At 50.7% G+C, this 21,404-nt stretch overlaps 1 long non-coding RNA gene across 4 annotated transcripts in view; it reads left to right on the top strand.

Annotated features, from left to right (window-relative positions):
• The window catches only part of LOC107158742, a 338,106-nt gene that overhangs the window by 367 nt on the left and 316,335 nt on the right, over positions 1-21,404 (top strand). For 3 of the 4 annotated variants that reach the window (XR_007345084.1, XR_001505646.2, XR_007345085.1), the window contains exons 2-3: positions 1,416-1,595; positions 13,096-13,277. This is a non-coding gene — a long non-coding RNA (uncharacterized LOC107158742). The remainder of the gene's footprint in view (positions 1-1,415; positions 1,596-13,095; positions 13,278-21,404) is intronic. The other variant, XR_007345083.1, reaches the window with a different exon arrangement.

Here is a 21,404-nt window from a genome sequence, read left to right as displayed (position 1 = left end):
CGCCTCCGCCCGCCCGTCCACTATGCTGGGGGGGGGGGGGGCTGGGTTGGGGCGGTTCACACCGCGGCTTTTCAAGGCCCACCTTTGTTTTTTGTTTTTCCTAAGCACTTCCTGGAAAGGGCTGGACGACGACTTGGGGGCAGCTTTTCACATCCCCATGTGGCTTTATGCTGTGTGACCTTGGACAGGATGGGCGATGTCTCTGAGCCTCCTGGGTGTCTCATCTGCAGAAGGCGGAGGCTCAAATAGGAGTTGAAAGCTCAATTGTAAAGCTCCTGCTGCCTGGAGGTCCTTCAGTAAATAGGTCCAGTGTCACTCTGGGCTGTGGGTCAGACTCAAGAAGCGGCCCGACCCAGATTGGAAGGGCTCTGGCAATTCTTTTTTCAAACAGTGCTCTCCTCCTAGTAATCCAGGCTGCAGGAGTCTCAGGAATGGCAGTCCAAGGTTCTGTGGTCCCCCTGGTTTGACGACAGAGGTTTTCTCTGACCACAGATAGAGGAGCGAATCTGACAGCTGCAAGGGGGCCTCTTCCTTCAGCAAACTAGGGAGGAAGCTGAAAAGCTTATCAAATTGCCTCTGCCTTGGTGTTTTCTTTTCCCTTTCTCCCCCTTGTGGGGAGCCACCTTGGGTCCAGGACGTTTGTGATACGATGATTGATATGATGATTAAGGAATTCGAGATTTGGGGTTTAATTCCTGTAAGTCTGAAAACACCGCCAGGCTCAAAACCCAGTTACTGCTGGGTGGGGTGGCACAGGTCTGTAATACCAGAGGCTTGGGAGGCTGAGGCTGGAGGATCTCCAGTTCAAAGCCAGCCTCAGCAAAAAGCAGGCCCTAAGCAACTCAGTGAGGCCCTGTCTCTAAATAAAATACAAAATAGGGCTGGGGAGGGGGCTCAGGGGTTGAGTGTCCCTGAGTTCAATCCCGGGTACCAAAAAAAAAAAAAAACAAAAACAACCAGTTAACAGTGTCCCTGGGTATTTATTTAGGTTAGCGTTGCTAGGGCAAGAGTGTTTGCATGCCTCCCCAGACGAATGTGTTTAAATCTGCACACACACACACACACAGTGTGATGGTGTTAGGAGGTGGGCCTTGGGGAGGTAGTGAGGTCCAAGGGTGGGGTCCTCATGAGCAGGATTAGTGCTCTCACAAGAGGGACACCCCAAAGCCCTGTTTCTACCACTGAAAGGTGCACCTGCAACAGAAACGTGGCAGTCCACAACCTGAAAAAGGCCTGGTTCAGGACTAGCCTTGTGAACTTCGGGAAGTCACGTCTGTCGTTGTTAAACCACAGAGTCTAGGTCCTCCCTCACGCAACCTGAGTGGACTAAGACAGTGGTCTAGTTTAAAGTGGTCTGGTGGCACGGAAAGACTGAGGATAGCCTAATTCTTTTTCTTCCTTTCTTTCTTTTGCAGAATCAGACCCTGGGATGGTGTTGGCAGAAGGCCTGTCCCTGATTGGTTCAGCAGATTGTCTAGAATGCAGGTGAACACCTCTGCACTGCACGGCTTGGATGGACACCCCAAGCTGGGCATCCTGCACCTCCAGGAGGGATAAGGGTACCGGTTCCTGCCAGAGTGTGACCCCCACCGACTGTAAGTCTCACTGGAGCCACCTATGTGCCCTGTGACTCTTAAAACGTTAAACATGTTTGTTTCGCTCTCTGTTCTATCCTCAATCGTGTTTCCACGTAGTTAGTTAAAAAGTTCAGCTCCCTCACGTAAGGAAGAATATCAATCCCATTCGTCTTTGTCGTTTCTGTACCGCGCATGGCGCTTGGCGCCCAGCCTGGAATCAATATGGGTTTCTTTTGAAGGTTGAATTTTTGTAAATTAGCACTGTGGTCTGAGAATATACTAATCGCCCTTTAAAACCATTTCTTAAGTTAATTTATTTGCTTATTCTTGCTTCTCTGTTTTCCTTAGTAATTTTGTTTTGATCTGGTGCATTTAGTCATTTATCCTAGAATTATTAAGCGTCTGTGGTGTAGCAGGTCTGTGCTGGCACGGGGCACCCAGAGCTGACAGGAGTTCAGCCTTTATCATCAAGGATGCAGAGTGCAGCTGGGCGCCGGCTCGTGTAATTAGAGCAGCCCAGACTGGTGCTGTTGCAGAGCCTCACATAGGTGCCCTGCGTGCGGTGGCACCCTGAGCTAGACGGTGGGAAACTCTGAGCTCTGGGAGGCATCTGTCACTGCTCCCAGCCCATCAATGAAGTGCTCGAGACTGATGGCTCCCTGGGATCCCTCTCCCGGAACCTCATCCTGTACGGCACAGTTTCACTTTCCACACTTCTTGATGCTCACTCAGAAACAGTCTGAAAATATTAAATGGAAAGTTCCAAGGTTCAATTCTTTGTAAGATTTAAATTGCTTGTTGCGCCGAGTAGCGTGACGATGATCTCATGTGTCTGCTCCGTGCTGCTCAGTAGGTGAGTGACCCCTCTGTGCAGTGGATCCACACAGTATACATCACCTACCCTTCAGTTACTTAGTTGGTTATCTGTTCAGTTGTGGTCGTCGTGTGGCACTGTTTGTATTCAAGTGACACCTATTTTGCTTGATAATGGCCCTGGGAACGCCAGATCAGTGATGCAAAGGAGAGGTTGGGGGACAAAACGGGGAGTGACCGGTCAGCCCTGACCCTGCGTGGCCATGCTGCAGGACATATAGGAAGAGGCACAGCATGTATTGGGGTCAGTCCTGTCTGTGATTTCAGGTATGCACTGAGGGTCTTGGAACATATGTGCTTCTGAACCTGTCAACACACGTGCACCACCTGCATCTGAAGACCAGACACGACAAAGATGTCCCCCTACCTCGGGCTTTTCTGTTGTTGTGTTAAATTTCCTCTTTATTTAACCAAAACAGTTGAAATCAGCTGGCGCAGTGGCACCCACCTGTCATCCCAGCAGCTTGGGAGGCTGAGGCACGAGGATCACGTGATCAAAGCCAGCCTCAGCCAAAGCGAGGCCCTAAGCAACTCAGTCTGTGTCTCTAAATAAAATACAAAATTGGGCTGGGGATGAGGCTCAGTGGTCCAGTGTTCCCGGGTTCAATCCCCGGTACCCACCCAACCCCCCAAAAGGAATTGAAATCAGCATAGTTAGTGAATATTCGTAACAGCACAATTCACAGCAGCTAAGTTGAGAGACCAGCCTAGGTGTCCATCAGCAGACGATGGATAAAGGAAACGTGGTGCACATACACAAGGGAGCTTTACTCAGCCCTGAAGAAGAACGAAATCACGACATTTGCTGGTAAATGAAAGGAACCAGACAGCATCGTGCCAAGTGAAATAAGCCCGACTCAGAGAGTCACGAGGCTGATGTTTTTTCACTTATGCAGAAGATTGAGAGGAAAAGGGAGTTAAAGACAAGGAGTTCCCAAGAAAATAGCTGGGACAATAGTAGGGTGGAGTAAGGATGAAGGGGGAGAGAGGAGGGGGTGGGAACAGGAAGAACCTGGGGACAAACAGACACAATTATGCCATGTGCATGTGTGGGTATCACATCCACTTCCACGTATGTCATGTACCAATCAACAAGTAAATCCGTGTGTGAATCTGTAGAAGGGAGACCCTAAGATTAGAGGAGAGAGAAGGGGGGAGGCTGTAAACCCCAGAGGCACAGCCCACCTGCCTACAGTCACCCCCTGGTTAATCCCTAGGAGGGATTACTGCCCTGATTCCTTTAAAGTTGTCAAGACCCAATTGTTTCATCTCTAAACTGTCTTGCATTGTGTTATATGAGCTTTGGCGGCACACGTGCTTCAAACAATATGCTGTGTAGACAGAGGGTTCACGTCCCTGGTAGCCAGGTGGTGGGGGTGAAGTTCAAAAGGCGTAACAGAGCCCTAAAATGCTTTTTAAAATCCCCGTGAGAGAGAATCTGTGTCCATCGCTGTGTACGGTGTTGCGGAAGAGCTGCTCTCTTGACATGGTGGCTCTCGTCCACCCTTTGCCCACACAGGTAGTCCCTGATGGCCTTCAAGTAGTTTTTTCACTGTGGAGAAGATCATTGGAACAATAATACCAGTGTCAAGTAACATCGCGAGATGATAAAAAGAAGGGCTGCTTTAGTGCCTTATGCTTTTATTAAATTTGCTAAAATACGCTAATTTGGTTACAGGATCTAATCCTGAGCTGAGCTCATAATCCAAAGACACATCCTGGGCTGGGGTTGTGGCTCCGGGGTAGAGCGCTTGCCTAGCACGTGTGAGTCTCTGGGTTTGAGTCTCAGCACCGCATATAAACAAATAAACAAAATAAAGGCGCATCAACAACTCAAAAAAAAAAAAAAAAATCCTTCAGTGAGTCAACTACCTCACTTCAAAGACAGAAAGTAAGGATTTGGGTGGACAGAGGTTCCTTGATATCCCTGGGAGATTGGTTTCAGGACGTCCTCAGTTGCCAAAGACCAGCACCTGGCTGAGTGATCGCGGGTTGACCTTGGTTAGCTGCAGGTTCCACGTCCAGAGACTCAGCCAACCACAGACAGAAAATGTCCTTTAAAAAAGTGAGTTGCATGTAACACGTACACGCTTTTCTCTCCCGTCTCAGTTTCCTGAACAACGCAGTAGAACAGCTGTTTGCCTAGTATTTACGTCGTGTTAATAACATCAGTCCCGTGCTGGTTTGAAGTTTGTAGGAGGTTTTGCACGTGGAATCGTTTGCCGTTTTACATAAGGGACTTGCGCTTCCACTCATTTTGGTATCCTCGGGTTTCCTAGAGGTCCACGTCCTTTGTCCTGGGTGCTAAGCGACTGTATTTTGTTTTTGCAAAATGACTGCTTTCCCAAATATCCATCCCTCTTGATTGGAATCACACTATTAATACTTGCTGTATTTACTGCCTGTGTTCCGCACGCCAGCCCTTTACGCGTTTTCTCAGGTAACTTTTAACAGTGCTGAGAGGTCTGCAGACGCACGGGCGGGCCTGCTAGGCTCAGCTGTCCCGGGCCCAGAGCCTGCACCCAGCCTGCTTTCCTGGTGGTCTCCCAGAGTGAAGCAGGGCGCTCTTTCTGTGTGCAGCACTGTGTGGTTGGCTACCACGCATCTCACACCGCCTCAGTTCTTTCTCTGCATTTATGATTGGTGTTCGTTTGCATATTTATAATTTTACTGAAAAGTGGTAAGCGTTCTTCATAAACGTGATGTGTGAATTTGTAGGTTTTAGAGAATTTGTCTAGGTCTTGGAGAAAACAATAAAAGCAGGCCTGCCAGTTAATGAAAGCCAGCCTTGCCCACTGATGAACGATGTCACCACTCTTTCTGATGACCCCTTCCTGGAAGCTGTGTCATAAAGCAGGTTTTTGTGAAGTGGACGTAATTTCCACTAGGCACAGTGCTATAAAAGGCGATCTCGTTATTGACCAAGGTCCCAAGTGGAAATAAATCATGTCTTCATGCCTTTCTGCTCACTCGCTAAATAACCTTCGTGGAGCGTCCAGTACAGGAGAAGGACCAGGCCAGCCCTAGAGGTACCTGGAGGCGGGGAACCTACGAGCCCCGGTCTGTGTCTCGTTCTTCACCTACTAGGTGGTCGGTCACGTTTTTCTCTCCTTTAAGCCCTGCTTCTTCCTCAGGGCCTAGGTCAGACGGTGCCTGGGGAAGGCCTTCAGCCACCTTGTCTGTCTCTGCCACACCCTGGCCTTTGGTGCTGTGCCGTTGTTTAGGTTGCGGGGGTGCTGGCCAGGTCTTGGTTCGGGGTCCATCTGCAGCAGGGACTGTGTCCTGTACTTCTTGTGTGTGTGTGTCACCATCTTAAGTCAGCAGCAGCACACGAGTAATGTGTCCTACAGGCAGGAATCTGCCGACTGCAGGATTCAGAGCCTGACTCGCAGGAGCAGGAACAGTATGCGGGTTCCACTGAGTGAGACCCCCTGCTTTTGGGCCCTTGGCGGGGGGGCACTACATCATGGCGGGGCGGGCCTGGTAGAGCAAGCTGCTCACTCAGGTGGTGGGACGCAGGGGGGAACGAGCAGGGGCTGCAGTTCCAGCATCTCCTCGGGGCCACCCCACAGGGCTGGGCGACTCCACCCAGGCCTGCCTCTCCAAGGCTCCCCCCCTTGGTACACCCAGGGCTGTGTACCTGGTCTGCAGCACCTGGGCCTTTGGGGCCACTCAGGTAAAGCACAGTACTCTGCTGGTATTATCACACGCCCGTCCTTAGGACCATCGGTGTGACAGCACATCGTGACGCAGTGGTGATTGGAGCCCGTGGTGGGTGCACGTGGCCGAGCAGAAGGGGGTGGATTTGAACAGTGGCATTGCCAGGTCCAGCACAGGATGGGCGAGGCTGCCCAGGGAGAGGTCCAGCCTTCCGAATCCACACCTGCACCACGGACTTGACCCACTGAGTTCAGTGAAAGCAGACTCACAGCTGTCCTCCCCGAAAACCAGGCCGATGTGCCCTGGCCCTCTTGATAGCAAGGCTGCATTGCACCCGCCCCGCAGGGCGCTCTAATCCAGACACACAGGAACACGGCGGGGACGTGTGGTGCGTGGGAGGTGAGTGCACATGAGTCATGTTCAGACGCACAGCCCGTGGTCCCTGGCACACGTGCTGCCCAGGACGGAATTGTCATTTGCGTTTTTTGGCTTGTGGGATTTTTGTGGGCCGTGTTGGACGTGAGAAGAGGTGCCAGACGCATTCACCCAGTCTGTGAGCGGAAGGCGATGCTCGTTCCTCTGTGTACATCTCCCTGCAGGAAGCCGTGGACCTTAGACTCTTCCTGAGGATCCCGTCTCACAAATAGGGCCAAAGAAGTCGATATTAAGTAAACATGTTGGACAGCAGGGCCAAGAATGATGATTCTCCTCTACCAAAAAGTGTGTCTTGGAGGAGGAGGGAATCCCAAACTTCTCTCCATCATCTCTTTCCTGAAAACATCGCGTCTGCAGGGATTTTGAAAAAGAACATAGTATTTAATGGACGTGCACTCAGGTATCTCAGGATTTTTGTTTTAAACTAGAAGTAAATGTATTGTTTGCAGAAACTTCCAGCAGCACTCCGTACATCTTCACCTTAATTTCCAGCCTCAACATGCCTACACTATGTGGACGCATTGCCTGTTGGGAAACTACAGAAAAAAAATATCTAAAGAGGGCCAGACTTCTGAAATGGAAGTCCCAGTGGATTCCAGCGGGTCCCAGGCTGACGTGTAAAAGATGGCGGTACCTCCCAGACCTCTCATCATGCCTTGAATTCTCAGAAAGCTCCCGGTCAGCTCTTAGAGTAGGATTGTGCTAGGGGACAGTAGTTTTTGAATTGTATGGATTTAAAATACAGTTTGAATAATGATACAATTTAAAATGACGAAAACCCAGAATGTGCTGTCTGGGAATGGAAGAGGGCAAGGTCAAAGTCACTGAGGCTGCATTTCTTACGCGAGGCACCTGTCTCCAGTATTCCTGCCTCATATTGCCTCTGCACTTCCAGATTCCCAGATGGGAGGCAGGCAGAGCCCCCGAGGTGATTAGTTCAAGCACCAACCTTTTATGCCACTGCTTCTTTCTCTGTCCTCACCTTGAGGATGGGTGATCACGTTCTTAGCACGCTTTGGAAGTGTGCCCTATTAAGAGAAAACTCACTTCCTACTTAGCAACTCTAAAACCCAAGGGTACTGTAGTTCACCATTCTCCAAAAAGCTCTTTTCTCGAAGTTTAGTATTCACATCTATATACTTCAGAAATCAGAAAATTTGCTTGTCACCACAGTGACCACATTTTCATAGTTTTATCCTAGAAAAAAGTCAGATTCTGTAAGGGATGAAAATGCTCACAAGGTAACTGTAGAAAGGGAACCACGCTTCGTCCCACCGTCCTGCGAACACAGGCAAACGTTCTTGTTGCTAGTGTTAGAAAAGAAGGTAAAACAGCATGTTTCTTCACTGTTGAGAGAACAGTACCTTCTAACATGGTGGATGAGCACCTGCGTTCAGTGGCCCGGTTTTACCCAACAGCCACCCGAGGTGTGTTTTCATCGGCTGTTGACTTGATCGCTGTCGTCCTGGGCCGTCTCCTTAGATGGCACGCTTCCCCTCGCCTTTGGCCCCTGTCTCCTGTTTTTCATTCTGTACTAGAATGGCCAGTTGTTGTGCTGTCTTATGTGCAGTATCCAACCTCTCTGTAATGTACTTTTATTCGCTTCAGATTTTATGTTGTTGAAAGAAATAGATCGTCGCCTTTATGTGTGTGTTGATTTAGCACCGCGTGACGTTTCCTGTGTGCCGCTTCTCACCAGCTGTTTTTGGCAAGCTTTTTCACTGCTGTGTCTAAAAGATCTGACCAGAACAATCTGAGGAGGAAAAGTTTATTTGGGGGGGGGGCTCAGGGTTTCAGAGGTCTCAATCCACAGGCTCCGTTCCTGGGGACTCCAGGTGAGGCCATCATGGCGGAGGACTGTGACCGAGGGAAGCAGCTCACACGATGGTCAGGAAGCAGAGAGAGAGGTCTCCGCTTGCCAGGTGCAAATACAGACCCCAAAGCCGCGTCCCCAGGGCCCACCTCCTGCAGCGACACCCCACCCCTTCAGTTCCACTCGTTATTCCCACTGGGGATGACGTCGCTGAAGGGCAGGTTTCCCACAACCCCGTCATCTCTCCTGGGAACCTTCTTGCATTGTCTCACACGTGAGCTTCTGGGGACACCCCACAGGACACCTCCTTACAGATGCTGGTGCGTGAGGGGAATCCTGCACTGCTACTTGATTTTAAGGATGGCTCAGGGAGCCACCGAGAGACGAGGAGTGTTCTCGTGGTCCCAGGGGCCTTCCTTTCAGGACCCCTTTCCTGTTGGGCACCCACCCTGCTGGTGTGGAGGTCTGGAGGGGCAGTGTGCCGGCAGGGAGCCTTGGCTGGGGGAGAGGTGCGGTCATCTCCTTACCCCCCCGTCTGCCTCCCTCCACTTCTCAGAGACACTTGAGTGGCCGTTTAACCTCTAAGTGAAGAACAGTTAGAATCCTAAATGATTGGCACTTTGCCATTGCTGTTGACAGGGTGTGACGCTGGTTTTAAGGGCAAGTTTCAGAGCATTGAGCTGGGACGTGGGGTCAGCCGAGGAGCAGTGGGCTGTGCAGGCCACACAGGGATGTATATGCACGTGGCTCTCACCAGACAGCGAGGGTGCCGCGCAGAGGGAGCCGGGTGGGCTTCAGTCACCTCTTGATCCAACCCCCTGCACCTGCCGAGTGAGGAAAGATGGGGAGGAAGAGGAACTCTCGAGTGTTTCCGCTGTGTCCCTCCCCTCACCTCAAGTGTCTGAGTGGGAAAGCGAGACGAGGCTTCCTTGCTCCTGTTGTCTCCTGGGAGTACGGGTGACGTCCCTTACCACAGGTGTTTCAGGGACGCTTGAACCAGCGTGTTTCAGATCTCAGAGTTTTTGGAAGTTTGGGGAAGGTTTGCACATTCACAGTGAGATATATAACAAGGAGACACAGTGTGTGCCCTTACCTGATGCATCCTGTTGAGCTGTCCTCTGAACCGTGGCACTAGCAGGCAGCAAACACAAGCTGCTCCCTCTATGTGCTCTGTGGAGAAACTGTTATCATTGTCATCGTGGTCCGTGCCTTCCCTCACGTTATCCAGTGATTGTTCTCAAAGAATCGAGAAAAATTTGCTCCTTGATTTTTTTTTTTTTTTTTTTTCTCCCCAAGCAACTCAATTATGATGATACGAGCAATTAAGGGCTGCAGAGTCTCAGGAATGTTTGCCCTTAGTTAATGAGTGGCTTTGCAAAGAGTGGTAGTGTGTCCTCCAAGATGACGTGCGTGATCCCACCAGAATCGACCCCAGATGCGTCTGACCTGTGTCTGGCCTCAAGATGTTCCTCGCCTGGTGTCGGGGGGGCTGTCTCCAGTCTGCCCCCTGCCGGCCCATGAGCCAGCCGTGGCAAGTCACTGACCCGGGAGCTGATCCCCAGGCTTGGAAGAGGGTCTCGGGGTCAGGTGGGCCTAGACCTTCCAGAAAGCTGCGGCCCCAGCATATTACCACCCACCAGATCGTCTCCACAGAAGGGTGACAGAGCAGTTTTGTGCCCACTCCATCTGAGGGCTGCTTTGCCTTAGGTGGGTCACCATCAGAGTCTCAGGATGAGATGAGGAGGTGGGCAGCAGACAAACCAACCTGCACCAGGGCTGGCCGCCTTCTCCCTCTTGCCGCTCAGTCCTTCCGTTATCTTGACTCTTGAAATCAGATACCTACTGATTTCAAAGAGAGATGCGTTTGGTTCTGCTGTGATGAAAATCCGGTGGTCATGGAGGATAGCTACTTGTTTAGTGTTTTTACTTTTCGTTTCTGTTTACCATGTTCACTGGATGACCAGATATCAGTCATTCTCATCAGCGCATTTTGGAAACTTTAATTGAAGAAAATCAGGTTAGAAAAGAGAATAAAAGTCATGAATGCTCATTAACTGGCATCAGTGTTGTACAGTGATTAGCCTGAGTGCCTGTTACTGGGCTCCCAAGTCAGAGCTCCTGCAGCGGGAATCTGCAGGTCAAGAGCGTGGGTGCCTCTGTGTGCAATATGTCAGAAGACACTGCACTGTCCTGAATATCCAAAAAGAACAAACAAAAAATAAAATATAAATGAATCCTTAGGAAAAAGAATTCATGAAAGGAACATAGGTGCTACAGCTGTGTTTTTACACGTGTACACACACACACACAGACACACACACACTCAAGGGGGGGGCATTTACTTTGTGAAAACAAGTGTAAGTTCTTTCTGTTCCTGTTGGAGTTTAAGTTTAGTTTTAAGAAGTGAAATATTTTCCTCAATTTTCAAAGACGTGGGTTCATCAGAGAAACCTTAAAGGTCACAGAACGTTTGACTACCCCCGAAAACGACACAGATGACGTATCTCCACGCACACGGGGAAGCATATTTTGTGATTTTCAAATTGTGGAAGTCTCTTCCCCAGACTTTGCCCCGAAGCCTTCCATCCGATGTTGCCAATATAAGATATGATCTAACCAGAGAAACACCAGTAACTGAAGTGATTAGATGGTCAGCGATCTCATGCCATTAATTACATGCAGTGTCTTTTGCTTCTAGGCATCTTATCATAACCCAGATTTATGGGTATCATTTTAGGAGATAATTGTGAACCAAAAGGAGCCAGCGATTATATGAGAGATTCTTGTTTGAGTATTTACGATGTTTTTCACCTCCCAAATGATTTCTTACCTCCTGCTAACAACCGGCACTGTTGGAATTGGTGTCTCAATAAATTATAACATTCCAGGAGCCCTTGTGCTGGCGATATTAATTGTCGGAATGACATGGCTGCTATAAAGCGATGTATTTTCAAACACCCTGTCAGAACTTTTAGGCAGGTGGTTTTCGGGCCAAGAGCTTCAGTATCGGCTCCCTGATCCGAGGAGGCGGGTGTTGGAAGGTGTTTTTCGGAGAACTGGCCGACAGCGCTCTGCGCGCTGCTTTTTCTTACCTCTGGGTATCCACAGAGCTGAGTGGTCACAGTGATGAATGACCCTGGGGGCCGTAGTCCAGGGAGGGGGATAGATGATGACCAGCCCCTCAGTCGGGGTGTGTGAGTCCCCTGTGGAAGGTGGACCAGGGCCAGGAGAGACCCCACCCAGCCAGTCCCTGGGGTCAGGTCCCAGGTAGAAACCATGTGACTGGTGCGCTGAATAGTGGCCCGCGGAATTCCAGTGTGGACGGCGGGGAAGAGCTGCCCAGGCACATTAATTGGGACCGTATCACAGTCCCAGGAAAAGGGGAGGCTCCTTGGGAATGTCTCGTGGGTTTAAAGGTATTTTGTGGAATATCATACAGAGAGGTGAGTGCGACCACCTCACGTCCTTGGGATCTTTCTGTCTAGATGAGGGTGAACGTGGTAGGTCAATGAGCTTTTCACATCCCAAGGATTTTGCCTAGAGGCTGGCATGCAGTAGGTGCTCAATGAGTACTTATGGGTCACTGTCTAAGTTCTGACGGAAGGATGGATGCGCCACTGGGAGATTCTAGTTCTGCTCTGCGTCCAGGTGGTCTGAGTGCCGGACCAGCTTATCCGTGCCACCTGCTGATTGAGGACATGGCACCCAGAACCCTTCAGCTGCAAGAGGCCATGTGAGACAGGACAGGTTGGGATAGGATTACTGACAGCCCGAGTGTGGCTTGAACCTTCAAGGGCAGTGCTTTGCCGAAAGCCGAACGAACACGCGTAGATTTCAGAATTCAGGTACAGTGATTTAAATCAGCTCACTGTCCGTGTGTATATACGTGTGTGTGTAAGTTTAGTTCAGTTTAAAATACCCCATTAGCATTCGTTTTGATACTTTTACACGTGGGCACACACTCGGACCACAAGTTTCATTGGCCTGGCTTGAGGTGGATGAGCATTTGTTCTCCCTAGTTCGTGCAGACTGCGGGTTTAATTCAGGCCCTCCTGCCTATGGCTGTGTGCCTTGTGAGACTTCCAACCCTCTCTGTGCCTCAGTTTCGTAATCTATACGTTGTGGGCAATGATTCCAGCCAAATTACAGAAAGTCCATAAGACTAAACAAGTTAACAGGTATGAGAAGCTTGAGATACTATTTGTCTTTTATTTAAATGTATTTTTTGCTGGGGATCTAGCTCAGTTGGTAGAGTGCTTGCTTTGCATGCACAAGGCCCTGGGTTCAATCCCCAGCACCACAAAAAAAAAAACCCAAAAAAATTTAGTTGTTGATGGACCTTTATTTTATTCATTTATTTGTATGTGGTGCTGAGAATCGAACCCAGTGCCTCACACACGCCAGGCAAGTGCTCCACCACTGAGCCCAGCCCCAGGTCTGTTTGAATCATCATTATTATCGAAACGGTGACAAGATGACTGTTACGACCCGAGTAGTGGATCAGACTTATATTTCATGTTGACTACTTAGCATGAAGCTCTTTGATTATTTTCAGAATATTAAACATTGACGAATATGAGTTACTACAACGAGGACAAAGTGAAATGGCTAAGGTGGAAAGGCAGTAACTGAGACCCCTTTTCTTTCTGTACATAAAAGAGAGGCCCCGAAGGACTCGAGTTCCTTGGGACTGAATACGTTTTAGAATTCTAATGCATTTTTTCGTGAAATTTTCAGATCTGGCCATACTAAAATATCCGAATCTCTGAGCTGATGTGGCATCACAGAGTCGGTTTGCACAACCAAGCTGACGTGAGTGGAGCATGGTCTGTAATCACTGTTCCAAAGCCTATGTTATCGGCCTTCTGACGGAAAGACAGACAAGCCAGCAGGTCTCATAGCTCAACAGGAGTTTCCAAGTAAGTGAACTCGTGGGAAATGATGAGGTGATGCAGTCTGCGATGGATCGGCCACGGGACATTCTAGTTCTGCTCGACATCCAGGTGTCTGAGTGCGAGACCGGCTTCCTCAGGGTTTACTTTTCCTGGTGTTTCCCTGGTAGGTAGGGCCCGACCCCCTGCCCTTGCCAGGGTTGCCTGGAGTGGGCCGGTGTTGCATGCGGTTGCTTTGCACCTGGAGGCTTTGCACGTGATACCTGTGAAGGAAGGGGTGTGGAGAGGAGGGGGAGTGGGTAGGAATAGCCTCAGATCTGTCACCCCTTTCATCTAGCTGGACTCTGGTCCAGCGGCAGACATGACAGGGATCGCCAGAGTTGACCATGGCTGTGTCTGGGGGGTGTCTGTGTTCACCTGGTGTCTTATTTTAACACTCTTCCTGTGGGGTTTATTTTATTTGAGAAGGTAAAGGTTAGTTCAAAGGGTTTTCTTACAATTCAGCTTGTCTATTAAAAGGGCTACGTATCCTGCACAGAAAGTGTCTTCGTGCATCTGGGCTGCTATTAGAAACGCTGCTAACTGGTACCTTATAACAGCAGAAACTTCTCATAGGACTGGAAGCTGGAGTACTGGGCGTTCAAGGTGCAGGAGGGGCCGACTCGGGGTCTGCTGAGACTGCTTCCGGGCTCATAGGGAGCACCTTCTCCTGGGTCCCTCACATGGTGGAAGGGCAGGGGGCTCTCTGGGTCTTTTTATAAGGACACCCCATTTGTGAGATGCCGTTCTCATGACCCAATCAGCTCCAAAGGCCACACCTCCTAATACCATCACTTTGGGGCGAACATTTCAACATAGTGTATTTTGGGGGGGGGGGACATTTAGACTGTAGTAAGTGGGGGTTATTATGCTGGTTGTGATCATAGTGGTAGTGATTATGAGAGTGGAAGGAGGGAGAAGAGATGGAGGAGGAGCCACAGTCGTGCTGAGAGGTGGTGGAATGGTGAATATTTACCGGGCTCGTCCCCGAGACCCCCCGTGGAATATGTCTGGAACACTGTGAAGCAGCGATTAACATCATCCCAGTTTTAGAGGTGATGTTTTGGGTGTTGAAGTGACTGTCAGTGGAGTTGATGAACGCCAGCGGTGAAGGTCAAACCCAGTTAGAAGGAGGGCCCGCACCTGCTCTCCCCTGCCACCGTTTAGACTCGGGGGGCCATCTGTTGGCTCTGGCAGTTCCAGTGGACATCCTTCTATTGCTCAGTATCCCGTTTAACGAGGGCACCCCCCTGTTCTTTGGTGTCACGGTCTAGATGATAAATTGCCTAGTCCCCTTGCTGATAGAGAGCGGCTCTTTCCCCTGCGAAAAGGCACCGGCATAGTGTCTGACCCGGGCTTTCCGGGTCTCGGCCTGGACTCCTGTGAACGCCACTCGGCCATGCTGGGTGTCTCTTAGAGACGCTTGAGAGAGCAGAACTGCTCCGTTTTTCTACGGTAATGAAAACCCCTCCAAATAGATCACGCTGGGTTCCCACGTCACCCAACTGAGTGTGGCAACGCAGAGGTCCCGCACCTGCCTGGCCCACTCAGGAGGAGGTCGTCTCAACAGTGGTGCTGACGACCTCCTCGACCTTCTCGTGAAACCTGTCAGTTGTTGGACTCAGAAAGCAGGTCACAGCCTCACCGCCGTCTCTGCGCTGCTTTCCGGAACATGCCGCGTGCCATCAGGGAGCTCGGTGGACGAGACGTTGCGACCTGCCTGCTGATGACATTCAGCAAAACTTCTGACCCCAAATTCCGAAGAGCTGTGCCCTTCGGTTCCTCTGGCAGGTGCGGAGGCCGTGCTTGCTAGACTCTCCCAGGGATGTCAAGTTTTCCTTTGTCTTTTTGCTTTGCTGGGGATTAGACTCGGGGTTTTGTGCTCTGCCTCTGAGCTGCATCCCCAGCCCCGCGGTGGGTGTCAGTTTTGATTTTGGGATCTAGGGCAGCCTGGCCCAGAATAGGCATGTACCAGAAGAACTCGGGGGGTTTCACCCAGGCGTGTTGATTTACAAGGCTTCACGAGACGTCCGTGGGTGTAAGCGTATTTCTAAGACGGTAGGAAGGATTTCTTTTCACCATTGGTTATTGATATACTCTGGACCTTAAATATCCCCCAGGCTGGCCTGGTGGTACATGCCTGTCATCCCAGAGGCTCGGGAGGCTGAGGCAGGAGGATCAGGAGTTCAAAGCCAGCCTCAGCAATGGTGAGACGCTAAGCAACTCCGGGAGACCCTGTCTCTAAACAAATACAAAATAGGGCTGGGGGTGGGCCTCAGCGGTTGAGTACCCCTGAGTTCAGTTCCCTCACTGCAGGCATGAATACACTGAGGCAACCAGCCGTGGATTGGAACCCCTGAAACTGTGATCCCACAATGAATGTTTTCTGCTTGCAAATCGATCATCTCAGGTGTCTGTTACAGTAGCAAAGCCGACGAACCTCAGGGGTGTTGTTCAGCATGAGCCAGTCAGAAACGAAGGTCTCAAGAAACAGAGACGTGCGTTCAGATCCACCAGAATAAACGCAGCACAGCAAAAGTTCATGCCACCCAGCGCCAATAAGTGGCCTTGCCTGCTGGTGGAACCCAGGGTCAGCGTCATCACTGGAAAGTCCAGTTCCGAGCCTTGCAGGGGCCTGGGGTGTTTGCAGGTCTGGCTCAGAGCTGTCGTGGCAGAACCTCAGAGGTTGGCTCTGGCGGGTGGAGGGGGTACTAGGAAGTCTCCGAGAGCCTTTGCAGACTGCGCCGAGACTCTCTGGTTCTCAGAACTGCGGCACCCTAGGGATGATGGGGGACTCTTATGGCCATGAAGCGGCTTCTCAAACACAGGGAAGCTGGTTATTTGCTAAAGGACTCCTATGCTCTCATAGTTACTTTCTTTAAAGAAGGAAGGTCCACACATTTCCCTGGACACTGAGGAAATGGGACGCCTGAAACAGACGTGGATGCCCTTCAGGTGTCCCCGATCCTTGCAGGTCCTGCCGTAGCCTGTCTTCTGTCTTCTCACGGCTCCGTTCCTCGGGTGTGATCCGGAGCACGTGGTGCTGGATGATTTGTTGGCACGTCTATCCTGTTACTAGGCTGAGAGCAGAAAGCAGGGCAGACTTAGATTGCATTTTCTTCACTTAGCAAAGGAATGAACACACCCTGCATATACTAGAGCCTTGGTTGAATTCATGACCGTCCACAAAATCGGAAGCCTCTCGACCGGACCCTCTGATCCACATCCCAGGGTGCTCATGTCTAGTCAGTGTCTGGGCTAACACCCGAACGGGTAAGCGCTGTTCCCTGTGAGCAAGACGCTCCATCCCTCCTGGCTGGAGAGGATCAGCCCCTGCTGTGCCTGCTGGAAGGAGCCGGAAGGGCTCACCCTCCCCTCTGCTCATCAGTGCGCCTTAGTGCCTGTGGAGGAGGCCGAGAGCACGTGCAGGTGCATCCCGTGAGATGCCTGTGAACGGAAGCAGCCAGGGCCCCATAGGAGCAGCGAGATGATGGGGTCAGCCCAGGGTGACCTACTTGGAGATTTTAAGAAGTCCTGGAAAATCGTGGCTCGTGGTGTGAGTGAGTGAACGTCAGAGAACACCAAAAAATAAATAAAATAACATGAGCTACAAATGCAGCCATCACTGCCTCCTGGGTGATTGATTGATAGACTTTCCAGAAAGACTGCTCAGCTGTGCGGGAGCCTTCCCAGGTCTGTTAGACCTTCCACACGTTTCCCTTACCCAGAGTACCCATTTCTGAGCCGTGCATCACTGGTGTGGTAGAGGGAGAGGGACCGAGAAGGAAAACAGAACCTAGTGGTGGGCGCGGGACAGGAGGATGCTTTTCTTGTACTACCCAGCAGCCACTGCTCTCCGAGTGTGTGTTGCAAAGAGTATAAACCACCTGGCTGAGTTCAGTTGTGCCTATCCATAAAATGCCAGATGGCCCCGAGACACCCGGTTGGCGTATTAATCAAGAGCAATGTCATGTACACACCAGCGCAGGGCTCAGATTGATAAAGTTATGCAATTATCGTGGGAGTAGGGAAGTTTTATAACCACACCAGTCCCTGCGCCTTCACCATTTGTAATGTTTACGGACGGCTTTGGGGATTTTTCTCCAAGGATAAATCAATCCCTTTAATCTTGTTACCGTCTATACATCACGGAAGTGTTTCGCTCTGGCTTTTGCTGGTTTACAAGATGATTGGAACTCGTCCTTTTGGAAGCCAAACTATAGCATATGATAGAGAAATCTGCCAGGTGCCTCCGCGAGTCCCCGGGAGCCCATCAGACAGGCTGCTCTCCAGCCCCCAGCCCACCAACATTTTTTTTTTTTTTTTTTTAATTTTTATTTTCTAGACTAATGGGGACTGTGTTGCTCCCAATGACACAATTTTGGAGAGGTATTTTTTACAGCAACAGAGAGCTCACTAACAGGGGCCTGTTGTTCCAGAAAGACCCGATTAGGAATGCAGATCTCAAAAACTGAGCCGCGGAGCGAGTCCTGGGAAGGCCTGCAAAGGGGCCTGGCGCATCTTCCTGCCCTTTGTCTGTCCTTTCTTGTTAGCGCTCTGCTTGAGGAAGGACAGTGGATATTTAAAGCCCTCCGTCATCCCTTTTGAAGACAATCCTGTGAATGATCCATACTCTACAACTTACAGATAAAAAAGACGATTCCACATGCCTTGGATAAAAGTGATCGTGGTTCTGTTTTTTCTAAGAAACAGGAGAGATGTTAAATTGTAATCAGCTTGGACAGCAGTGTTAGTTTTAACAGGAATATATTCTACACCAGCAGCAGTGAAAGAATAATTATCTACTACGTTCATCCCATTACTTCCCGTTCTTCTGACTCACATTTTTTAATGATATTAAAAAAAATGCTGTATTTTAAAAGGAGGTGGCTCTGTCTTTGTCATTTTGGTTTTCATTTTCAGGACAGGTATTTCTCAGATGACAAAAAGAGAAAAGCATACATCTTGGCTGTTGCACAAGCAATGGAATTACACTTGGCAGGAATACGTTTTTTCTTCCCTCCAGCGTACCCTGTGTAGCCGTGATAGGATCAAGTCCAGATTTGAAAAGGACGAGGACATCAGCACGTTCAGTTCATTTGCGAAGGTGTGCCCGTTACAACTTCCCGCGGCGGTGGCGATGGTGCCAGCCTGTGCCCTTTGTGCAGTGCGGAGGTCAGAGTCAGCATCACTCAGAAATCCATAGGTAGTTCCAGACTCTGGATATTCGGCAGAGAGGTGACGTCCTGTCCTGAGAAACCTAGCTGTCAGTGACCGGGGCACTTGTGTCTGCTGTGCTGATCTCAGGATCATCGCCAGTGTTCTTTCCTGCCTCTGCGTGGGGCGGGGTTGCAGTCTGTCACAAACTGAAGATGTCCCAGGTGAAAATACTAAAAGCAGATCACCTGCTGAACCTCCCAGCGTGGCAGCGCAGCCCACCTGGAGTGCCTGGGTCTCCCTTAGTGACTGCGTGGCCGCCTGGGGGCAGAGGAGGGTACCACCTGTCACTCATTCGCCTGGGAAAAGATGCAGATTCAAAATCCCAGGCAGGGCCTCTGCTGAACACGTTTGGCTTTGCACTGCCATAGAGTGCACACGCTGTAGCTGGAATCGTCGAGAATCGGGGCCATCTGCTGTCCATAGGCCGGCTCCGTGGGTCAGCTTGCTGTGCTTACTGCAGGATTCCAGACAGCTCGACACGTGTGCTGCAGTGTGTGGTGACGCTCTCAGGCTCTTGGTTTGTCTGTGCAAATTGACAGGAATTGACATCCCTGCCTCTTGAGATCAGAGCGTGTAAGATGTCACTCGTGCCCACCCTGCACACGTGGTGGCAGCTGCTGTGTGGGATGGGCTCTGACTCTTGCCGCCCTTGTCTGGGCACAAAACCTGCCTGCTCTCAAGTCTCATTAAGCCCCGTCCTAAGCAGAGCACAGCGCCGTAACTGTAACCACAGGCCCTGCCTCTCCCCCCCTGCCCAGATGTTTATGTTACAGCTGCACAGAATCTCCACCAGCCGAAAATGGTAATTGCGTTTTGATAAAAAACAACTGATGAATTCATTTTTTTATTTTTTATTTTTGGAAACAGGGATTGAACTCAGGGGTGTTTAACCAATGAGTCACATCCTCAGCCATTTTTTAAATATTTTCTTTAGAGACAGGGTCTCTGAGTTGCTTAGTGCCTTGCTTTTGCTGAGGCTGGCTTTGAACTTGTGCCTCCGGAGCCGCTGGGATGACAGGTGTGCACCACCAGGCTGGCTTCTCCCTTGAGTTCCTTAACGACGGGTCTTGGCCTTGGTCTTCCCGGGCTGGTCTTCCCGGGGATGGTTGTCGGGGACGATCATGACGCTGTGCAGTTGTTTTAATATAGAAGAGCAGGAAGAGGAGAGGAGGTGGGGGAGGAGGAGCAGAGGAAGAAGAGGGGCAGGGAAGGCCCTGGGGAGCCGCTTCAGACGTGGCCTCCTGAGCCCGCCGCTGTCCCCCTCCACTGCGCCCTCTGGGTGGCAGCTGCAGTAACCTGTACCCACTTGTCAGGCGTCCCACGCTGTCTTGTGCCTCCCTACCTTTTTGCACAGGCTGCCACTGAGCATGCCCTCCTCCCTCTTCTCTCTTCCCTGTTGGCCTGGGATGTCCCAGGTAGTCCTGGGACCAGCCCAGGGCTCCTTCCTTCAGGTTGACATCGCAGGATGTGCACTTGCTAGGTGAGGGAGAAGCGGTGTTTTCTCCTTCCTGTCCTGGACAGCCTGTTGGTCCATCCCTGGGCGTCTGCATAAGCATGATGTCGATGCACATCCAGCTCATCTACAGGATGCACCCACCAAGACCCTGGGTCGTCTCTGCATCCTGGCACAGTGTCCCGTGGAAACACTCCCCCAGGAGGAACACTTCCTTCAGGCAGGAAGCAGTTCCTGGAAACACTCCCAGGAGCCCACAGACTGGGGACCTGGCCACGTATGTAGTCAGCCCTAGGCTCACTTGGATCGAAAAGTGGTGACGTTCCTTCAGGAGCAATAAGCACAGGCCTCTGCATCGATCGTGTTTTATTTCAAGCGTTGGATACTTGTTTGTACAAAAGCCTTTCTGTTTTATGAGCTTTCGATATCTGGTGAATGAGTTAGTGCCTTTCACCACCCAAGTTTAACAGGGCTGGTAATGCTCCTTAGGCCTTGTCCGGTAGCCCCTCACCAGGAGGGGGACGTTCTGTGCGCAGTAAGGGCTATCATTGTGCAGTGCTGGGTGGGATCGGCCTGAGCAGTTGGGGAGTGCAGGGGTTTAGTGGAAACGCAAGGCTGGCTTTTGGCAGCTGAAGTTGGCCTCTTGGTGTTGTCTTCAGTCAGAGACGTGACATAGTCATGTCCCCTAGAGTACAGTTCCTTCATTTGTGAAACGTGATGTCTCGTTTCAGAATTTTATGAGATCATTGGAAGACACTTTATGAATATAAGGTGGAAAAGAATCATCAAGGTGCCAGGCGCGGTGGCACACACCTGTAATCCCAACGGCTTGGGAGGCTGAGGCAGGAGGATCTCAAGTTCAAAGCTAGCCTCAGCAACTTAGTGAGGCCCTAAGCAACCCAGCAAGGCCCTAAGCCCTAAATAAAAAAGGGATGGGGATGTGGCTCAGTGTTAAGCACCCCTGGGTTCAGTCCCTGGTACCGATCAAACAAACCCTAAAGGCGTGATATTATTAGGCACCTAAACGTATTTCAGTGCACTTTATACACACCCCCACACACATGTGTATGTATGTACACTGTGATATATGTGAGTGTGTGTATGTATAGAGCTGATTATTGTCATCCTGACTTTCTTTTTCGTCTTCATTTACTTTTCCTCTTTCCACCCCCTCCTCCTCCTTCCTGTCATCTCCTCTTTCTCCTCCTCCTCCTCTCTCCCTCTCCCCCCTTCTTCAGCCCCTCCTCCTGTTCCTCTGGTCCTCCTCCTCCTCCCCCTCCTCCTCCCCCTCCCTCCTTGTCTTCCACCTCCTCCTTCTCTCACCTCCTCGTCCTCTCTCCCTGGTCCTCCTCCTCCTCTTCCTCCTCCCTCCTCCTCCTCCCTCCTCTTCCCCCTCCTCTCTCCCTCCTCCTCCATCCCCCCTCCCTTCTCGTCCTCCCCCC

Source organism: Marmota marmota, unplaced genomic scaffold (genome assembly GCF_001458135.2).
Source record: "Marmota marmota marmota unplaced genomic scaffold, marMar, whole genome shotgun sequence".
Lineage (NCBI taxonomy): Eukaryota > Metazoa > Chordata > Mammalia > Rodentia > Sciuridae > Marmota > Marmota marmota.
Note: the sequence above shows the minus strand (reverse complement) of the source record. Positions and strands in the feature narration are given on the sequence as shown.